Raw genomic sequence first — 23,957 nt, forward strand, 5'->3', positions numbered from 1 at the left:
AAAAAACTAATCTGTAGCATATCTCAGTGTAAGGAGGTGGTGTGGTTCCCCGCCGCCCTAGAGAGGGATGAGCTCCGCCAGACGCCGGAGTGGGCAGAGCCAGAGCACTCCCAGCCCACCCCCCAGAGGGTCAGAGGCTGGACAGGAAGTATAAGAGCCCAACCTCATAGCTCACTCGGGAGGCAGCCGCTGGAGAGGCCAGCTCCTGCTAGGGGGACTACAGCAACCAGCAGCGGACCTGGAGACTGGCCTGACTGGCCGTTACTCAACGTGGACCAGCATGTGGGAGAGTCGCTGAGCCTACCCCTCGCCAGCTACCCTGAGGATCCAGTGGTGATCGACCCCCCCTGAGGACCCCACCTTGACTCAGGTACCTCCAGAGGGGGATTTGGGAAGTAGCCTGGGGGCAGCCGACCTGAGTCTGGTTGCAACACAGCCGGAACCTATGTCAGTGTGTTGCGGCCAGGATCCCCACTGACAGCAACAGGCCTTAGGCTGCTGCTAGGGCCCTGGGCTGGGATGCAATGGAGTGGGAGGGCCTGCGTCCCCCCCCCCCGCCAGCCAACGCATGGGTGGCAGTCTCCCCCTCTCCCAGGCTGCTCGGAGCCTGAAGCCTGGGTGTGCTATTTACCTGTGTTTGCTCAGCCCCTGCCTGAGGGCCTGAGCCTTGAACTCACTGCTGCCCCACCCTGACCCAGGGCCTGGGCTTATCAACTGCTGATTGTTCCCTGTGTTTGCTCAGCCCCCGCCTAAGGGCCTGAGTTGTGACTCTTTGCTGCCCCGCCCTGACCCAGGGCCTGGGCTTGTTATCTGCTCATTGTAACCTGTGTGTGTTCAGCCCTCTGCCAGACAGCTTGAGCCAGGACTCCCATGGCCCAACTGATTCCCCAAGGGGCTGTGCAAGGACTAAAGGAGGCGGTGTGGTTCCCCGCTGCCCCTGAGAGGGACGAACCACAACGAACCCTCTCTACACTCAGTCTCTCTCAAAGTACAATCTCTGACATTCAAGTAGGTGTATTAATTGTCAGCAATAAGGGCAAATTGCATTTCTTTTTTCAATAACACTGTTGGTCAGAGACCGTGACCATTGTTAAAAAGAGATCTCCAAAAATGAGTACATTCAGTTACAAATGGAATAGTTCACAAACTTCAATAGCTTTTTCAACCAGAATTTTTTTTTGGAGGGGGAAAACTTTAACCATGATTCCAGGGCTACTTTCTATTGCATCAATAGTCCACAGTCACTTAAAAACTAGCCCAATCTATTTATTTAAACTTTTTTAAATTAATAGATTGGTCTATACCTTTAAAAATAATCACTATCAAGTATAATTAAATGATGGATTTTAGCAGCATAGATCTATAACAAACAAAGGTTGGCAGCCAAATCTTACAAATTGTTCAGATTGGCTTGGATTTCTGTTCACTGAAGAGTTTATACAATAGTTATGATAAATACAAAGGATTAAGTTGGAAGGAGGTTTCTGGTGTGTTGCTGTAAGGATTTGAGAGAGTAACCAACACTTCAATGAAATTCATGGATGGTACTCACGTTTGAGAGACTGTCACCCTCAGAAATATTAAAGAGTAAGTACAGCAGGAGCTAAGATTACTTCCCAACTGGAAAAGAAGGACATACAGCACCGTAGACACACAGTTCTAAAATGGTTGCTTGAGGGGAGCAGTTGCTTATATCTGCACATATAAAGGACCAGCAGCTCCTCAAATGGTATTCTGTGGAAAAGGTCCTAGAAAAGTGCAACCCTGGGGCGATTTGGTAAGATCAAGGCATTCACAGAGGATTCAACATTTGTGTGTAACATCCTATGTGGATCTACCTGGTAATTTGATCCAAAGCCCATTGTAAGCAAAGGAAAGATGCTCACAGAGAATTTGAGACTAAATGGCAGAATAAATGGCCACACTGGGGTACTGCCATTCGCTAAAAAAATTAGAACATTGGAAAAAATGGGAAAGTTTTAAGTATAATTTAAACAATATTTGTTGTGTGAGAGCACATGCTTGTTTCTTCACAGCAAGGAAGGATTACAGGTGGTCATTCGTCAGCCCTGTTCTTGCAGCCTGAAACTTCCAAAGCTCAGCTGTCTGTCAGGATAATTATCCCCTGAATATGCCTGGGGCAGCAGCCCCCTTCCCTGCCTGAGCAGCCCTGTGTCTACTTGTGCATTCATATTTGCTAAGCAAAGAATAGGCCAGGCAGGGGAGGAGGAAGAGGAACAAGCGGCGTCACTCCCAACTGGTGGAATGAAACTCGGGAGGATGAGGGGAGTCCCCCCTGCCCCTCCTAAATGGTGTGTCTGGTGCATCTATGCAGAATGTCTGTTAGGCTGGGCTAGAAGTAAGGGTTGCCTTTTAGGGTTGCCACTCTGAGGTACAAAAAAGAAACATATCTCAGCTGATGAAGGGGAGCACAAAAAAAGGAGGGACTAGACGATGGCTCCCAGGAGTGGGAGCAGGCCCCCAATGAGCAGGAACAGCAGTCACCATAGTGAGGAACAAGGTGCATTGTGGCTGCTGCCTTGAGCTCTTTCCCCTGCCCTCAGTGACTTGTTGGTCAGGTAGGAAGCAGCAGCTACTTCATGGAGCCTGCCAGGGGGCCACAGAGCAGATGGGAGGGATAATTAACACCTGTAATTAACAGAAAAGCAGCATAAAAAGTAAAAACATTAATTTCTGAAATGGCCCCATGGTACGACTGCTCCCATCATCATCTCACTGTCAGTCTGCCACCCTCAAATGGAACTGCAGAGCTCTTCAGAATTTTAGGGTCATATTTGATAATTCTGTAGGTGTTTCTGAGCATTTTGTCTTACTACTTTGCTCTTGGTTAACTTTTGTAGCGAAGAAGCCAACCATAACATTTGTGGCAACTACTTTATACACAACAAGCAAATCACTAACTACCTTAGATTTTCCTCCATAGGAATGTTAATGAAAAATTTTCCACTGTGTGAGTTTACACCTTTTTTCTGAAGCATTTCGTATTGGCCAGTCTTAAAGGCAGAATTATCTTTGCTAGTACAAGGCTCACGCTCAGAACCCTGTCTAGTTGTACTGATCCACTCTTGATAATCCACTGTGCATAGTGATTGTCATCCATGAAAATAGCTGAAGTACTCTTTTTTCCCCTCTGCCCCGTTTCCTGTGTTTCAGTCTAAGCATGTATTGATGAACTGTTGCCATATTCCTGGAGTTGTTCCTTTGTTTGGGAGCTTGTTTGTTTGTTTGTTTGTTTAATCTGAGCAAATGATCCAAATGAATTGCCAATGATTTCTCCAAAGCATAGATGTGGTATGCTACATGTGGGAGACTTGATGGTACAAGACAGCATAGCAGCAATTGAGTTGTAAATATTTGCCTTTTCCTGTCACCCAGCCAGACTTCATTGACCATCATCTGCTCTCTCAAAATCTGTGACTGTTAACCAGGCCCCTATGTGTAATACAGTCATACAGATGGCTACATAGTTGCCCTTTTATTCTGAAGTTGTTGCTTAATTATGCTTCAGAAACAAAAGCTTCCAGTGCCTGGGTAGGCAAACAACCTGACACAATAGCTCTGAGTAAAGTATCTATTTAACCCATTCATCCAAATGGGGTGTCAACTCTGAAGCCAATAGATAGTTCAAACGTGAAACTTGACTTGACCACTCTAGCAGAAACATTCAGACAACGTGATTATCTGCTATTATCGGATAGACTGGCATACACAGAGGAATGGTGTGGCTGGTTGTTGAGTTGATGGGATAGAATTCAAGTCTTTATGCCTTCCTAGCCCCAAATTTAAAATTACCTTTACCTTTGGCAAAAATGGGTGTGGCAAAAGATATGTATGAAGCGACTCCTTTCCAGTACCAAACATCTCACTGCCACCTGGATGCTGAAATTCCAAATGGTCTTCTAAATTTACCAGAGTGCCAAAGTCCTCACCAGTCAAAATGCCAGGTTTCCCATAATTTCTACACTGCAGTTTTCACATGTTCACTTCTAAAACCTGAGATAAATTTTCATACTTGATTGAGTAAAAACCTCCATTTTTTTTTAAATTTAGCTGTCACTGCCACAGAATTTCCTATTTTATACAGTACCCCATATTCACCACTTTTATATCTTTATGATATATGTTGTAAAAAGTTTGTCTTGTGAGGTATCATTTGGAAACTCATAATCTGCTGAACATCATTATTCTGTGAATATATATATAACAATACTGTGTGTAAAGCTATGAGGTTTTACTATCTGTTTATTATTGAAATACACCTTTACCCCGATATAACGTGAACCGATATAACACAAATTTGGATATAATGCGGTAAAGCAGCGCTCCGGGGGGCGGGGCTGCACACTCCGGTGGATCAAAGCAAGTTCGATATAATGCAGTTTCACCTATAACACGGTAAGATTTTTTGGCTCCCGAGGACAGCGTTATATGGGGGTAGAGGTGTATGTTGTAATTTTGGGGACTACCCACTAACTAGCTCCTCAGAGACAGCGAAGGATTGACAACAGGTGTTAAAAAGCTATTAACTGCTGAAAAAACCCTTTGCCACCAGTGGAAACTGTAAACAAAAAATGTACATGTCATCTCTGAGATGGCTCAAGCTTCACGTATACTCATAGACTCATAGACTTTAAGGTCAGAAGGGACCATTATGGTCATCTAGTCTGACCTCCCGCATGATGCAGGCCACAAAAGCTGACCCACCCAATTTCCCTTATCTCAGCTGTTGAAGTCTCCAGATCGTGATTTAAAGATTTCAAGTCGCCGAGAATCCTCCAGCTTGCGACCCCTGCCCAATGCTGCGGAGGAAGGCAAAAAACCTCCAGGTCCTCTGCCAATCTACCCTGGAGGAAAATTCCTTCCCGACCCCAAATATGGCGATCAGTCTTTAATTATACTTAAAACTTTCCCATTTTTTCCAATGTTCTAATTTTTTTAGCGAATGGCAGTACCCCAGTATACAGAAGGTGTAAGAAAGTGAGTCACAATTTACCTGAAAGGCGTTTCAAATTTCATTTATATAGGAGACTATTTTGTCTACACCCCAGCTGCGGGTAATCCTCAAAGAGGGGGGAAAGGTATAAGAATGGAAAACTCACAAATTGCCTCTTCTCCCCCATCTCTACTCACTGCAGCAAGATTGTTTGAAAGACATAAGATGCATCATTGAACGGGGGGGAGTGGTCCTGGTCTGGGGTTTTTTCCAGCTAGTACAGACTGATAAAAGCTTTTGGGTGAGAGAAATCTTTTTGTTTTTAAGCTTATGGGTCTTGGTAAAGTTTAGAAATTAGCTTGCGTGTTTATCTTTTTATTTCTTTTGTAACCAATTCTGACTTATATGTCTTATCACTTAGAATAACTTAAAATGTATCGTTTTCTAGTTAATGAACTTGTTTTTTTCCATTTTGTCTAAACCAGTGTGTTTCATTGAACTGTTTGGGAAATATCTACTCCGGTCAAGAGGGCTGGTGCATATGTATTACCCTTTGTTGGAATGATGAACTAATTATGAGCTTGTACCATCCAGCAAGCTACTCAACAGTACAAGATGCACATTTCTGGGGGGCAAAGTTGGGACTGAGGGATATGCGGGGGTCGCCCTGTATCTATTCATGGATGGTTGGGCAAAGCACACATGTATTCAGCTGAGAGTGACTTTACATGCTGATGACTGTGATTGGATGGGTTTGCTGCTTACTAGCAAAGTAGCGTAAAAGGTATCCCAGGCTGGAGAGTTAAGGGGACACAGCAGTCCAACTTGCACCATGGGGAATGTCAAATATTAAAGTGCTTAGGGCCAGGACCGTCCTATCAACCACAGGAAGTCAATGGTGGAGGTGGGGAAATTGAAGGGGACAAGGGGATTAGAGAGTAATCAAACCAGAGAACATAAGGGGCCTATAGAAACCCCAAGTCTCTGCACCTTAGGAGTTTAATATAAGTAACAATTATACCTAGCTCTTATATAGCACCTTCACCTATAGATTCCCTAAGTAATTTTAAAAAGGAAGAAAATACCATTATCACCATTTTATAAATAGCAAAGTTACAGTGAGCTTGTCCAAGGTGTCACAACAGGTAAGGAGAGTCAGGGATAGAACCTATGTCTCCTGAATCCCAGACCGGTAACCTATCTATTGATAGATAGATCTTTCCCCTCTTCACTTCATGCACTTCAGCTGGCAGTGGACATTGGGGCAGTGAATCACACATTGCTGTAAATGCGGAAGAGGACTTTTGATTGAAGGGAGTACAACAGTCATCTGAAATACCTGGCATGTTATTTACTCATAGACTTTAAGGTCAGAAAGAACCATAATGATCATCTAATCCGATCTCCTGCACATTGCAGGCCACAGAACCTCACCGACCCACTACTGTAATAGACCCATAACCTCTGGATGAGTTACTGAAGTCCTCAAATCACAATTTAAAGACTTAAAGAGACCGTACACAAAAAGTAATTATCAATGATTCACTGTCAGACTGGTAGGATGTATCTAGTGGCATCTTGTAGGGGTCTGTTCTCTGTCTGGTACTGTTCAATATTTTCATTAATGACTTGGATAATGGAGAGGCATGTATGCTTAATGAATTTGTGAATGACACCAAGCTGGGTTGGGTTTACTAGCTCTTTGGAGGTAGACTAATATCATTCTGGGATGTATTGACAGGAATGTTGTATCTAAGACATGAAAGGTAAATGTTTCCCTCTACTTCGCACTGTTGAGCCCTCAGATGGAGTACTGTGTCCAGTTTTGGGTGCCACACTTTTAAAAAGTTGTGGACCTATCAGAGAATCTCCAGAGAAGAGAGAGAGAGAAAAAAAAGGTTTAGAAAGCATGACAAATGAGGAAAGATTAAGAAAATCCACACACATCTGGACATGTTTAGTCTTGAGAAAAGATGACATGGGGTGGGGAGAGAGACTAATAGCCTTCAAATATGTTAAGGGCTGTTATAAAGAGGGCAGAGATCAATGGTTCTCCTTGTCTACTGAATATAAGACAAGAAGTAATCTGCTTAAGTTGCTGAAAGGGAGATTTAGGTTAGATGGTAAAAAATTTCTAACTATACTGATAAGTACTGGAATAGGTTACCAAGGTGAAATCCCCATTATTGGAGGTTTTAAAGAATAGGTTTGACAAACATCTGTCAGGGATCATCTAGATATGCTTGGTCCTGTCTCAACATGGGGAGTGGACTCGATGACCTCTGGCAGTCCTATCTAGCCCTACATTTCTATGATTCTATGCCCCATAGGAGGACAATGGGCCCTGGCTGGTAACTCTGGTTGATACAGTGTGAAAATTGAAAATGTTAGGAGAAGCACAATCAGAGTAACTGTGAAACAGTAGGAAATTAATGAGGAAAACATGTTGTCGTGGTGTAAACTGCCTACAGCAGCTCTTAATCTGACTGTATACGTTGGAAGATTGTGGGTCTGGAAATGCCGTTGTAAGCAAGAGGATTGGGAATGTTTTCCATTTTCCTAGAGACATGGTGTGGCTTCTCTAATATCATGGGACCAACAGAGCTACAACAACATTCTGTTGTCCTAGCCATGTGTAGAGAGCCATAGATAATTGAGAGAGAGACCTGTTGATAGCCCCGACAGTCATGTTGTATTTGATAATGTCACCAGGCCTACGTGGGTCATAACTGAGAATACCAAATTCAGGACAAACTGCTGAGAGATAGGACAGACACACCCCAAAACTGGTGGTTATTCTCCCATAAGATATACCAGACCATCAACAAAACTAAACTTCTGTTTGACCACACTGGCTAACCAGAAGTCAGAAATGCAGCCTCCTTAGGTATTGCAGTCCTGGATTCAACACCCAGCTACTAGACTGAATGATAGCTCAGTGGTTTGAGCATTGGCCTGTTAAACCCAGGATTGTGAGTTTAATCCTTGAGGGGGCCACTTAGGGATCTGGGGCAAAATCAGTACTTGGTCCTGCTAGTGAAGGCAGGGGGCTGGACTCAATGACCTTTCAGTTCTAGGGGATAGGATATCTCCTTTAATTTATGAGTGGTTATTTAAAACCGTATTCATCAACCAAAGGGTTCTTTTGATCCCAAAGGACCAGACACATACCCAGGTCAATGTACAACTCAGATCTTACCCATTAATCATGCGGTTGCCAATCCTTTAGTATCTAATATCTAAAGGTTTATTTATAAAAAGAAAGGTGAGAGTTAAAATTGGTTAAAGGAATCAAATGTATACACTAATTGTAAAGTTCTTGGATCAGGCTTGTAGCAGTGATGGAATAAACTGCTGGCTTGTTAAGTCTCTGGTAGCTTCCAAATCACTGGAAAGTCCTCAGTCCCTTGGTTAGAATGCTCCCATTAGTATAAATCCATAGTCCAGAGATCAGAGTAGAAAAGAGGCCAAATGAAGATGTTTCCAGGGTCTTTAATAGTTTCTGCCATGTAGAGGGAAACCCATTGTTTCAAACAAAGCCCTGCTCACAGCTTGTGGAAAAAAACAGGTAACAAGATGGAGTTTAGTGTCACATGGCCTCGTCACATGGCTTTGCATGCTCCACTGAGTCACAGCAGGGGCCATCACCCATACTCTAATTAGAACATTCTCATAAAAGTCCATTGCGTGTGGATGGGCATCTTCCATGGTCCATAGTGAGTTACGTGTTCCTTGATGGGCCATTAAATTTCAATAGTCCCTTCACGATGTGCAGGCTAAATACCTTGTGAGTGTTACCACATGAGCAAACACATTTGAAATACAGGTACATTGTTAATATTCATAACTTCTGATACAAAAAAGGACACATGCATACAAATCGGATAATCATATGTAGCAAATCATAACTTTTCCATAGACACCGTACATTATATATGTTGTACAAGATTTGTTGCAATTATATAATAGTGGTAGCAACAATGATCTACATGGTCATATTTTAATCAGATAATGTCACAGATACAATTGTGGAAAACCATAACAATATGTTTTGCAATGAATGCCATGAGGTAAGTTCTTGCAAATTTACATATTCTTGACTTTGTTATTAAAAAGGTGCAGGGTAGGATTTTCAAAACCACTTTTCTTTCCCATTGACTTCAAAATCACATTTTCATACTATTAGCAGTGAGAGGCAGTAGCCTATAAATGGGTCTTTTTTGAAAAATAAAATATATTGTGATATATTGGGAAAAAAAACTTAAATTATAGAGTTAATACAAACTCAGTGTGATAAAGGATTCATAAGCTTTCAGGCATCTCTAGAGAACAAGTTCCAGACTGCTCGTGAGTTCAATATATGAAATGGATATTGTATAGACACTTTTATTTATTGCCCAATGGTTCTATCAAAACCCTTTCATAGTGAATTTCCTAACATGTTAGCTGGTGGTAAAGTTCAGAAAACAATATATAATAGCTTCTGATTAATATTTTAGAGCTCAGAATATTTTAAATATAAATCAAAGGCTTTCTTAATTTTGACAATGATAAAGCAAAACTTCTCATTACACTAATGAGAGAAAGAAAATCAGGATTTGGGAGATTATGATGAATAAACGAGCCAACTTGTAAATTCTATCTAGGAACATTTTAAATTACTAAAGTGCAGCCTGACTGCACACTGACTAATAACAATCTGACTGTAAAATATTGCTCAAAGGAATCAATGAGAGATTTATGATATCCAATTTTTTGGCAATTAGGTATACATATGCAAATAAATGGGTTAGTGATACAGTTCGAGAACTATGTCCCCAAACAAAAATAAAATATTTTTAAATAAGTTAAATTCATTTAAAAGAAATGCTGGGTTGTTCTATACTGCAGTATGACCTATTTCCACAGGAAAAAGAACATTAGCTACACAAAGAAAATATATGCAAATACTGCATTTCTGTCAGGATGTGGCAGAAGCAAATATTTGTGAAGAACAATATGTTTGTGGGTGCTACCATAATATGATTAGCACAAAAACGTTGATTGAATGCTTTGCACAGTATCCCACCATTTCAAGTCATTCATGACCCCACAGAATGTGATCACTGAAAATGTTTTGCCAGGTGTCATCAACTTTTTTACATCACTTTGTAAAACACTTAGCAGTCCAAGTTATCTCATATTCCAAAGATAAGAAAATTAGGCATTAAAGACACTCCTGTTGTGTGATGACTACTGGTACAAGTTGAAGTTAAATGGTGACCACTGTATTTTATCAGTGCTATCATAACTTTATTTTAATATTTATTAATTTGCAGGCCAATATTTCAAGATCTTACTCAGGCAAAACCCTTGTTGAAATAAATGAGTTTTAAAAAAAAAGTAAAGTGTACAGAATTTGGACTATTATTTTTCAGTGTATTGTGCAGTAGAGTAAATCTACATTGCTTTCATCATCAATTTGGGTCTGAGCAGAGAGGCTTCTAGGGTTACTTGGCCCTTCAACTGGTAAGATTTATGGGCAGCATGTGATCACGTAATTAAAGACTGTATAATAATGCATATGCACAAAGAGGGCAAATTAGGGTTGCACAGACAAACTTAATGTATGACTGTTCTTAAATTTTGAGTGGCCTTACTTTGCAATTGGAGTGTTCTTTTAATGCAGTATTTGTGCATGGATTAAATAGCAATTTGTATTCATTTCACTAACAAAATACTTCTTCAGCTAGGAGGCTGTGACAAATTGGGAATATGTCTGTGAAACATGTTTGGTGAACCCCATTTTGTTATTGGGGCTGGGCTTCGTATTGTATCTTCCTTTGTGAATTAGACCATTCATTTTTGTAGCAGAGGCTTGCCACCTAGTGGAAAGACTATGTATGAGAAGCTATTAGAGAGACAGGGTGGGTCAGGTAATATTTGGACCAACTTCTGTTGGGGAGAGAGACAAGCTTTTGAGCTACACAGAGCTCTTCAGAAGCTATGATAGAGCAATCAAGAGTCATCAACACTGAATGACTGTTCTACTGGAAAAATGGACTTTCTGCTGGTAGGACAATTGACTTTGAATTTCTCGCTACGCAGAAACTGGTGGGTGATGGACTGGAGCATGGAATTCCTTCTGTAGAAACATGTGCAAAGAAGGGGAACCGAGACTGTTTTAAAAGAGGGGTATTTTTCTAAGCAAAAGGTTCAGACCACCATGACATGCAAGAAGACCAGGCCCAAGAGGCAGGGAAGGCTCTAACAAAACCCAGGACACAGGAAAGGTGAGATCAGACCAGGGTGGTTGTGTTCAGGATTTTTCATAGATCTCTAACTCTTTAAGGCTTGCAAAAGTGTCTGTGGTTATAAAATTACTTTGCTAAGCCTGGGTTCCTTGCTTTCCTGCCCATTTTGCTGAAAAATTTAACTAGAAACCACAACTAGGGGAACTCTGGGGGGAACTGCTGAGCTACTGAGGGTTCAGGAGGGCTGTAGCACAAGTTTTGGGGTCTGAGGCTGCCGCACACTTTCCCAGGAAGGGTGTCCAACACAGGGTTTGCACCTGATAGTGTACCTGCGAGACCCAGGGATAGGAGCAATGACCAGTCACAGCCTAGTAGCAGCTGGGTTTAGAAGCAAATGGGCCTGGGATTGGGGTTCATATACAACAGAGATGGGGACTGAGTCAGGTTGTAACAGAAGCCATTCAAAATGTCATTGTTGCATATTAGTTTTCTGTGCGTTCTGTTCAAGATCAGTAAGGGATACTTGATAAGCTCTGTTTGCCTTAGTGTTGTGGTTGAACTTCTGGTCTGTTTTACCAAATAGCAAGGTAAATAACCACAAGCCAAAAAAAACCCTATATACTGCTCGAGTAGAATAACCTGTTTATTGATATCAAAGATAATGTTTTTATATACTTTCCAGCACTCATTTTCCAGTCATGATCGATAGTGCTTTTTAAAGCCATTTTATAACCTGGATACCAATACAGCTCAGAGGACCTAACAGGAGATGATGCATTTTTCTAATTTCCTTTTAACAGTGGGAAATCAATAGTGAGTGATTAAAAGAGGAAAGTAGGAGTAACTAAGGGGAAGTGAGCTGAAAATCAGCTGTTCAATGACAAGGATGCCCCATAGTTTAGCCCCGGGATCGCCAACCTTTGGCATGAGGCTTGTCAGGGAAATTCACTGGCGGGTCGGGCCGGTTTGTTTACCTGTTGTGTCCGCAGGTTCAGCCGATCGCAGCTCCCACTGGCCGCGGTTCTCCATTCTAAGCCCATGGGGTCTGTGGGAAGTGGCAGCCAGTACATTCCTCGGCCTGCGCCACTTCCCACAGCCCCCTTTGGCCTGGAGCAGCGAACCACAGCCAGTGGGAGCTGTGCTCGGCCGAACCTGTGGACGCTGCAGGTAAACAAACCAGCCCGGCCCGGCAGCGGATTTCCCTGATGGGCTGCGTGCCAAATGGTTTAGCCTATGCTTCAGATATTTACCCCTACCAGGCATATTTTTATCCCAGGAGGAGTAGAGCAATAAAAATGATTTACAGACCTTTAATTAGCTTGTGTTTTTAAGTTCAATGGAGACTCAGGTGTGGTATGCCTACATGTGTCATAGTTGGGATGATGATTGCACTGCCTCACCCTCAAGAACTACTCCAGCCTCTGTCCCCCTTGAGTAGACACTGCATTACCTTTGCTTTTCTGAGAATAAGAAAGGCAAGAGGCAGACCCCTTTTGAAGACAACAAATCTATGCAATCTTTGAAAGCAAAGGCAGCATAGATTGCCCTACCACCTGTAGGGAGTGGGGAAGTTCAGGTTCTGTGGAATCTTAACTACTCAGCAAACCTGCAGGGGTTGATGCACTTCCAAACCCTTTGAAACACGTCATAAAAATGTCCTGTTCTTTTAGTCCATGTGAACTGAACCCTGCAGGATTCACCTACCTATACTCAATGAATTTCCATTTTACTTTTCAACTTCTAGACAGAAAAAAAAATGACACCCTAGTAACCCAAAAGCTCTACTATAGTTCCACACACACACAAAAAAAAGATATTTCTTATGTTCCAAGAACTGCTAAATGATTCTTTCATCTGTTGTTCATTAGGGTGTAGTAAAAATAATGCTAAGTCTAAGAAAGAAAATTATTAAATTTGAATATCATACATTTGTGTCCATCTCTATTTATATAATTACTCATATTACTGCTATACTTATTTTAGTACACAAATTGTAATAAATTAAAATGAATTAACTTTTATCATTTTATAATCTCACCAACAGGAAGTCTGTGTGAATGCTAATAATATTTGACGAATCAGGGTAGATAAAATATACTGATAGCTGTACACTGAAGATAGCTCAGTATACTCACTTAATTCCTACTTTCTTATTAGCTTGATATCTTTGTGAATTCTAGTTTTTGCAAAGAATTGTCATAACTGATTATTGCTGCCTCATTCTTAGCCATGATTTATGCTGATTGATAATAAATTAGTACAGTATCATACAGCTGTTGCTTACCTTGCTCTGTCTTTTTGACCAGCGTTTATTAAAAAACAAAATCAGTACAAAGGACTCTTTACAGTTCTGTACATCCCACAGTGTTATTGCTATTTGGTGTTAAACAGGTTGAGTTGTCATCTGCTCTGAAGAGAATCTACACAAACATCATCTGATTTTTCAAAGGTATTGAGCACCTGCAGCTTCCTTTAACTTCAGTGGGAGTTGTGGTCACTTGAGCACTTCTGGAAACCAGTCCCCAGCTGTTTTGAGTCCAAACATGCATTCCACTTCTAAGGAGCTATACAGTTGACTTAACAAAAACATAAACCTCAGCTGAAGCTTTCTACCTAAACTTGGCTCTTCTTAGCACTCCCTTGCAAACTTCTTCCTAACCCCGAGTTTCTTTCCCTACAGCAAGACACTCCTAGGGTGGAGACAATGAGCTACATACATGTGCCATGAGTCCGCAGAGCTTCAGCATCTATATGTGTGGTTCTCATACCTGCCAGCAGGGGGGAGAATAAAAGAATCTCTCCACCCCAGCCAAAACCCATTTTGAAAGCAAAAAGCTTCACTCTAATACTAAAATACAGTTTTACGTGATGAAAAAATAGGGCCAATTCTATCTTGCTTTTCTCTTATACATAGTTTCACCAAAGTATGTCAGATAGTTGATTTTGTTGCAGCTTGGTGAGTTTTAGTATGTTGCTGGGCTTGTCATTTTTGTATTGACTATCTATTTAGGAATGTCAACTCTTTATATAGATACAGAAATTAAAATATTTGATAAAATTTGGACATTTTAAATTTCAGCAATTTTTAAATTAATTTGATCCCCAAAGAGCAGTCCCAAGAATACAGAAAATGGCTGAATGATGATCAGGAAAGGCTTTCTTGGCTGCAGGTTGAGAGCTTGCTATATAAAGCTTTAGTGACCTAAATAGTCTGTTTTCCAATTAGTAGTAACATGTGAAGCTATAATTATGCTTACAAAGTATTATACCTTAGAAATCATGAGATTCTGATTGTATTTGAAATAAAAGTGATCAGCTGACAAGCATTCTTGGGTTGTTCTCTGTGGACTGATTTGGACCAAAAGTGGTAATGCTGGGAAAATCCTGCAGGCCACAAAGCAGAACTTGTCAGCAATCTATCCTGTGCTTCAGAATTGCAATAGTGCTCCTACCCAGAGTGTACATTGTGTCAGTGGATCTGAATAGATGCTTGATGCACTGGCCCTGCATACTTAAAGGCAAGAAACCCCCATGGATCTCAGCTCTGCCTAGACCTCGTATTCAAGCTTCTGGAATTGTGCCTCCAGTATCTGTTGTGGGACCAAATTACGTGGTATCTAGGATAGTCATTATCCACAGGGAATGGAGGAAAATTTTAATAAATTGCAGAAGTCCTTATATCTACAGTTTTACTAGACTTTTCCTGAGTCAACCGCAACTTATTTCACAAAAACTCTTACCTCCTTTATATGTGATTGACTTAAATATTCTTATATGTGATGGTTTACTTTCCTAACATATCTTCCTCCCCACAATTTATACACCGTTTCCCTACTTTAATTAAGACTTCACACACTCATTCAAGCGCCACGCAGGAGAGGGGGTGACCCTGATTCAATATGCTTTAGTAATTGGAGATGCAAGCTGACTGACCTAATTTCATAAACAGATGGCTTCATGACAGATTTCATGTTTATGTCCATGCTATGTAAATTACTTTTAAAAATCAAAGCGACCTTTCCATTTTCAATTGTTGATCGTTACATAGTTTAGGGCAAGAGCTAGTAAATTAATTATAACATCTTCTGAGTGATGAAACAAAAAAGTCTGAGTAATTATCGGTATTACATCAATGTCAGTCATAAGTATCCAGAATGCAACATTGTGGCATTTTTTTAATAAGGGAAAAAAGAAACAGTCATATGGCTTCAAGGATAATAGTTTGCTACAAATTTATTTAGTCAATTTCAAGGAATTTTACATTTTATCTTAAATCTTATTTTATCATCTATTAAAGCATTAAGGAATTTCATAAAATTAATATATCTGATAACATATACAAATCACTATAGGACTGTTTTTCACAACATACTATATTTCCCTATTAAATGTAGATTTTAATTCTGAGCATATGCAATACACATCAATTCTACATTGTCTCCTGAGATGTTTTGCCAATAGGGAAATGTTTGACTTAATCTCGTTTAAACTTTCTAAACCTTCAGCCCTAAAAACACTTTTGTTTGTAAGTGGGGTTCTGGCACTTCAAAGCAGTCATCATTAGTGCAAAATATGCACTCCTAAACAGGGTGAACCAGTTGCATGGGCAACTTTGTTCCTGTGCTGGGGTTAAATAGGAGCTGTGAATCAATCGGGACCCCCAGCATTCTGCCAATCAGTTCCCAGGTCTTTGTCAGAGTTCTGCTCCTATTCTGACAACAATTAGCAGGTCACTGGGTAGCAGGTTGGAGCTTCTTCTTGCTGAAGAGCCCTGTGGTCCCTGATGAAAGAATAATAATTGGCTGAAAATCCAAGATCTCTACAGAGAAAAATAAATCGTTGAAATAGAAACCTGAAGATGTAAAAATAATGGAGTAAGTCAAGGTTGAAAGAATAACTTGCTAGCCCTCAACAAAGTTCTTGGGTCAGCTCTAAGCATAGTGTTGTAAAAAGAGTGTGTAGGAATCAGTTACATTCAGTGTGTGTAGTATGTGGGACATTATTTTCATAGGCCTTCTTAAAAATGTGAAGGTTGGCTCTCATTAAAATGTTTAGTCCTCTCTGATGCTGGGATTGCGCTGGCTGCTGCTCAGTCTCCTATAATATGGGTGTGCCCACAATGGGCATGACTACCACAGCTGCAGGAAGGGAATTCCTTTCGTACATCCATAGGAGTACCTGGGTGCCACAGTGTAGTTTCCCCGGTATGTTAGGAGAACATGCTGTAAGGCAAACCTGCTGCTGCAGCTCCCACCAGTGGATGGCTAAATACCCAACCCCAAGCTAGAGCCTGGAGACCCTCTCTTCCACAATCACACAGCAGGCTCTCTCTCTCACTCACACACACACACACACACACACACACACCCCTACCTCGGCAAGGGGAAACATGCCCATTTCAAGAACAAAAGTGGGTATGTTCCCAAACAATCACCCAGCCCACCACAAGAGGCTATCTCTTTACTTCTTTAATTGAGTAACCACTGTGGCAGACCCAGACCAGTGGGGTACAGGAGTCTGGTAGAGGGCAAATATACTGGTCACTGGATTAGTTTTCTGTTCCCTGAGTGACCAGAGCAGGGGCTGCACTAGAGTAATCAGGAATCTGCTAGAACCAGTTAAGGCAGGCAGGCTAATTAGGACACCTGGAGCCAATTAAGAAGAAGCTGCTAGAATCAATTAAGGCAGGCTAATCAGGGCATCTGGGTTTTAAAAGGAGCTCACTTCAGTTTGTGGGGCGAGTGTGAGGAGCTGGGAGCAAGAGGCGCAAGGAGCTGAGAGTGAGAGGGTGTGCTGCTGGAGGACTGAGGAGCACAAGCGTTATCAGACACCAGGAGGAAGGTCCTGTGGTGAGAATAAGGAAGGTGTTTGGAAGAGGCCATGGGGAAGTAGCCCAGGGAGTTGTAGCTGTCATGCATCTGTTACAGGAGGCACTCTAGACAGCTGCAGTCCACAGGGCCCTGGGCTGGAACCCAGAGTAGAGGGTGGGCCCGGGTTCCCCCCAAACCTCCCAATTGACCTGGACTGTGGGTTCTTCCAGAGGCGAAGGTCTCTGGGCTGTTCCCCAACCCACATGGTGAATCTCTGAGGCAAGAAAATCCGCCAATAAGCGCAGGACCCACCAAGATCGAGGAGGAACTTTGTCACACCACCCAACAGCAAGAGGTCACAAGTTAACCTGGCTGTCACTGCTGCCACAAGCAAAAGCCATAGGACACTAGCCTACCACCGTCACTCTGCATGTGAGGAACAGTCATGTGGTAGGGAAATGCCTGAAGAAGCCTCCTTAATGCTCTGAGGGAAGGGGAAATAGGGTGGATTGAGAAAAGCAAGGGTGGAAGGATAGATGGAATTAGTGTGATGAAAGAGTATGGAATAATTTTTTTTTTTTTTATGTGGGGGTGAAGAATGTCATATCCAGGGAATGTCACTGGCATCACTGACTAAAGCAGAACATTTGAGGGATCCTGTCTTTAAGATGTTGGCTGCTGATCTATGAGAAAGTTTTCATAAACGACAACAGAAGCAGGAAAACCTCAACTACCTTTAATGGCCCCGATAGTTTTGTCTGGAGCACTTAGGAAATCTGCAAGAGCAGGCAGAGATGGAACAATGTGTCTTTTAGGACTAAAGGAATAACTTTTGAACTATCCCAGACTTTCCTGGAAAACTGAACACGTGCTGAATTTATGATTTCTGTAAACATAGAAACATTTATTAGTGGTTCAGAAAGGGCAACGTGTGAATGTGTTTGGACCGAGAGGAGGTAAGGTTGTTGGGAGTCTGTAGAATAAGGCAATTTTTCTATATACCCAATTTATATTTGGAAAGAAACCTCCATTATCAGAAAGCTCAAAGGATTTCCTGACAGTAACTTCAGGAAAGTGGTGGCTATTGGGACTTAACAGCCCAGGGCATGATATGAGTCAAACTTCTCCGAGCTATGGGATGGAGATTCAGTACTACAGCATAGAAAGATTTCTGTATCTAATACAGTTTCTTACAATGGAATCTGCAATAGTTATGTCTTGTCATTTAACAGGTAAGATTTCCAGTGACACTGGGGATTAGATAAGTTAATAATGCTGTCCATACACACCCTTTGAATGACTAATGTCCTGTTCCATGTCTGTAATAGGTTGTTTGTCTCAATCCCAAATTAACATTATTACTATTTAGAAACAATCTTACTGACTGAGAAATTGTGCCTTAGACTAAAACTGGATATCTGTATATGTGTGTGTGTGTGTGTTCATTGCTATAGAGGTTCTTAAAAATAAGCAAATGTGAGCAGTGTTAAATTGTTTTCCCTGTGGAGGCAGAACACTCTGGAGACTGTTGTTGGTTGGCAGGTCCTCTCTGAAGGATAGCTAATGATTGCCATCTCAGCCTTCCTCCAATAAGTTGCATTGAAGGACTGCCAGGGTTCCTTCCCCACTCTGAACTCTGGGGTACAGATGTGGGGACCCACATGAAAGACCCCCTAAGCTTATTTTTACCAGCTTAGGTTAAAACTTCCCCAAGGCACAAATTCCTTCCTTGCCTTAGTATCGCTGCCACCACCAAGTGATTTAAACAAACATTCAGGGAGGGCCACTTGGGGGGAGATTTGGGGAAGGTAGGGCTTCAAGTCCCTACACCCCCTTTCCTGGGGAGGCTTGAGAATAATATCCTCACCAATTGGTACAGGTGAACACAGACCCAAATCTTTGGATCTTAAGAACAATGAAAAATCAATTGAGTTCTTAAAAGAATTTTAATTAAAGAAAAGATAAGAATCACCTCCCTAAAATGGTAAGTACTTTACAGAATAACAAAAGACTCAAACACAGAGGATTTCCCCTCTAGGCAAAACTTTAAAGTTACAAAAACAGGGATAAACCTCCCTCATAGCACAGGAAAAATTCACAAGCTAAAACAAAAGGTAATCTAATGCATTTATTTTCTGCTATTACTTACTATTTCTGCAAGACTAGATGCTTAGTTCAGATATAGCTTAGGGAGATGTATTTTCCCCTGCCCTGTATCCTGGCTGGCTCTGAGAGACACAGACAAAAAACCTTCCCCCACAGATTTTAAAATATCTTCTCCCCTTATTGGTCCTTTTGGTCAGGTGCCCCCCAGATTATCTGAGCTTCTTAACCCTTTACAGGGTAAAGAGGGATTTTATGCTACCCTTAGCTGTATGTTTATGACAAGGACCCACCTACTTTTCCCAGATAGGTGAAGATGACATTTATAAAGAATGTGGGTTTTGCATGCACAGGTGTGATTACATGCATTTGCACCCAGTTTCATGGGTACAAGTCAGCTTCCATTTAATTAAGAGAAAAAAAATGGACCCTAGAGGTCTATGATACCTTTAGATTTCACTTCACAAATTAATATGAAAGAAACCTACAGATTTTTGCTTTTTATAAAGGTTGATATTCATTCTGTGAAACTTCCCAGTTGTGATATTTCCATCCTACTCACTTGTACAAGCGCTAAGATACGTGAACACAAATATCTATAGCTAGACACAAACATATACACATTCTTTTTTTAGGATCTCATGTTCCACCAAACAGTATTGTGCCTATTTTGTAAAACCCAGTCTTTTTAGTATGCTTGAAACTTGTTTAAATAATGTGGATTAAATCTGTAGGAAGCACCCATGGCTTAGAAGACTAATAGCAATTTGATCTGTAACCACACTCAAGACATATCAATGAAGCCACCCTACTAGCTGACTAGAGTGAGTAATATCGTGATAGGGGATATATTATTAAAATATGACCAATTTAGTTATTCCAGATATACACAAGTGTAAATGAGAAAATAATCTGGCCACTGTTTTTTACAATTTTAACAGCAACATTCCATATTGTAAATATACTGATATATCACAGTCAAAAGAAGTGCTTTATATTTGCAACCTATTATTGTCTGTAAATGTAGAATGTACTTCTGTTAGGATTGTGAAAAGTGAAGGAGCTATGTGTATCATTTTAATGAATATTAAATGCACCTCAGTTTACCTGTTCGATGTTCTCCTGTCTGACTGCATAGAGTTAAATGAAAAAGGGAGGAAACCAGCAGGAAATGAAACAATGAGAGAGATGAAGCCCCTTAAGGGAACAATGAGAGGAATTATTAGCTGGGGAATGCCCCTGCCTGGCTCCAGCCAGGCTAGCAAGGTTTATTCTTCCGAGGCCTGAACCTAGGTTCAAAAGGAATGGGACAATCTTAAAGATCCCAGGCATAGGCAGGAAGGGAGCAGAGGAAAGGGCTGAGTGGTCTGTCAGCAGCTGCCTAAGGAGGAACCTCTCCCAGACACATACAGGGTGAAGCTGCAATAAGCAGACTGTCATTCCCAGTTCAGGAGTAAAGATGTCTGGGCTGAGGAACTTACCCAACACTTGCAAGGAAAGAATGAAGTGTAGGTAAGACACAGCATGTAGGTCTTTTGTTGTTTTCCCCTTACATCTGCATACTGTGTCTCTTCGGGTAAATAAATAATTTGTTTTGAAGATCCTGTTTTTGAGTCACTTTAGTCAGCCGCTGTCACAGGCTCCCAAAGGAGAAGGTGCCAAACCCATTTGTGCTTATTATGTTAACACGGTTGGTATGTTGGGAGCTGCAGCTCCCGAGACCCAGTCTAGGAGTAGTAGGACTGTATGGTTCCACCCTCAAGAGAGGTGAAGGAGTGAAGTCTATCACCTGAAGGAAGCATTGGAGAGGCACAAAAGGGGGATCTAAAGCATATCTTGCCCTGTAACCATGACACCAACACATTAAACGTTGCTCTGAAAATGACTTAAGAGTCTTATTGATGTTTTGTCATTTTGATACTACATGTCAACCAGTTACTAATAAACAGTACACCTGCTGACAACCTTTACTACTGATAAAAATCAGCCCAGGAGCTACTGAAATACTGGTTTCTGCTAGTCATAACTCTAGGGAGTTATCACCTGACACTTCCACTTCCAGCTTTCAGTCACAGCAAAATCTATCATTTCTGTGGCATATTAATGATATGGCTGATTATGTATGTCTGCAAGATCTCTTCACATAATAATCAAAAAGTACATTAACTTTGACTGCTTGGGATGCAAAAATCCCAAAGATTTATGAGTTTGTTTAACTGGTAAATACACTGGTAGTAATCAAAGATAAGAAGTAGCTTATTGATGTCTGGCTTATACGTGCAATAGACCTTTATAAACTGAACAAAACTTAAACTATCAGTCAAACATTCCAGCACCAATATGTATTCTCCAGTGTAGCTATGAGCTCTCTTTCATGACATTGCCTCTGCTGGTTTCACTCTAAGAGTCTCATACCCTGTCATGTGCCATGTAAACCTCTCATGTTCCTCAGCACAAGTGTTCTGTAACAGCTTTCTACAAACATCCCCATCACCTCATAGTCTCTCAGTTTCTCTCTACTGGGTGGTACAGTCACAGAATCCAACTCTCCCCTTTTGTAGGGCAATATTAGGGTTTTGGAGTTTGGCTCAATTGTTTAAAAATGTTAGTAGTTGTCAATGTTGTTTTAAAGTTTGCTGCTTTCTCAATAGCTTGTTAGGGCTTTTTCCTCTCAAAGGATTAGCCCACTATGAGCTTGTTAAGAGAAAGCGGCTTTTAAGAAAAGCTCCTCTTGCCCCAACAATGTGTCTGCTTCTAACCATTGTACTTATACTATTAAGAAGAATTATTCTTCTGTTACTTAGGCTAGACTGAATGCTCAGTTCGGGAGAGTAGTCAATGGGACTGTCGCTCTTTACAAAGCCTGGTGTATGTGTCGATGAGTTCTCTGATGGCTCCTAAGTCCGATGCACAAGTGACAGTCCTGTCCACAGGTAGGGCACACCCATGCACTAACAATGCTCTGAATCCAAGCAGCACATTATTCCCTCCTCTGACAGTGGTCATCAAAAATCCAGTCTGCCTCGCAGCACCTTGCTCCATATACAAACTGACTCCGCCCACCAAAGCAGCAATCTGCACTCCTTTCCCAATTATCCACAGAGATTTCAAAGGATACTAAGTCATCTTTGCAAGCACCCCAAAATCTACACAGCAGTCTGCCTCTCTTTCTTGACCTTTGCGAGATTCAGAGTACAGCACATTCTTTAGGCTCCTGTAATCTGGCATTCGCTTTGCATGTCCAAGTCACCTGAGACTTTTCTTACTAATCAGCGTTCCCCTGAATGACATAACAGTCCAATTTAACACTTCCACGTTTATCACCCTGTCTTACCATCTTTTTATGTAAGAATTTCATACGAAAGCTGTTTAGTCTTTTGGTACATTTGGCGTAAATCGTCCATGTTTCTAAGCCATATAGAAGAATGGATAAAACATGTCTCATACATACGGAGAGCTAATAAAGGCGATTAGTACTCCATCTGTGGACACACACTACTAGATAGCTTTCTACACGAGAAATATGCACAGGCAACATCATGCAAGGCAAAGGTTTTTCTCCAGTAACTATGGTTCTCTGAATGTATCATGTTGTCTTTGCAAATCCAGATTGAACCTGACCCTGCATCCTCCAGTATACTTGGGAGATTTAAAGGATATGTCCAGAGTCAGAGAAAATTTGATGGATAGTTAGGGTGCAGGGGCTTTTATATCCTTGGTTGATTCACACTGGAACCAATGAAGATGTTTCTGTGTGACTTAATCATTTCCACATTTCCTGTGGTATAGGTAGTTTACTATACAAGAACTGTATACCTTATTATCATCACTACAGCTGATTTTGTATGACAGGGCATAGAACTCCATTTGTGGGGATTTGCAGAAGCAATACATTTGGGATTTGGAGATGAACAGTTACTGATGAAGTCGTCTTTCTTCTGATAGCATAAACAGCATTTCTGGCCACTGTGAAATTATACAATGTTCTGTTAAAATGAGACATGTGCTGCCACTGGATTCGGTGCATTTTAATTCAATATTCTGTTAAAATACAATACAGATAAAAAACATCAAAATTGGTATACAAGTGAAGAATATAGCAGTGTGTGAAGTCATGGCAGAATCTTTGCAGTGCACTCTTTTATAACTACTCTGATAACTAGGTATTTGTTAATCAAATCCTCAACTGGTGTGTATGTTAATGTGTGCTGTAAATCCATGACTCCTCTCAAAATCCTTAAAATGTAATATGTCTAGACGGACAATTTTATTCACTTCACACCATTCCAAGTTTTCACATATGTATGTGTACACACATATCTGTATCCTGTGATGGTCCACGCCCCTAAGGTTGCGAGCGGCGTGGACTATCCGCCACCATCCGTAAAATAGCCCTTCAGTCCAGGGCAGTGTGGCCTAGCGGCCAGAGTCTGATGTCCCTTTACCTCAAGGAGATGCGGCCTGACGGCAGGAGTCTATAACACAGCCCTTGGCTACAGGGCAGTAGGGCCTATAGGCCGGAGTCCAGGAAGCAACCCTCGGGTGGAGGGTAGCGTGGCCTAGCGGCCACAGTCTATGGCATCCCCTTTACCTCAAGGAGACGCAGCCTGACGGCAGGAGTCTATAATACAGCCCTTGGCTACAGGGCAGTGGGGCCTACCAGCCAGAGTCCAGGAAGCAACCCTCGGGTGGAGGGTAGCATGGCCTAGCAGCCAGAGTCTTTATCATTGGGGTGCGACAGCCCCAGTAGGGGGGCCCCAACCCAGGGCCCTAACAGTAGCGTAGTGGTTTGCCACCAACTCAGCGGGGGGTTCCGACCGAAACACGCTGAGTTTCCCCGGGGGGGGGGGGGGGGGG

This window comes from Terrapene carolina, unplaced genomic scaffold, assembly GCF_002925995.2.
Source record: "Terrapene carolina triunguis isolate 2854851 unplaced genomic scaffold, T_m_triunguis-2.0 Scaffold48, whole genome shotgun sequence".
NCBI lineage: Eukaryota > Metazoa > Chordata > Testudines > Emydidae > Terrapene > Terrapene triunguis.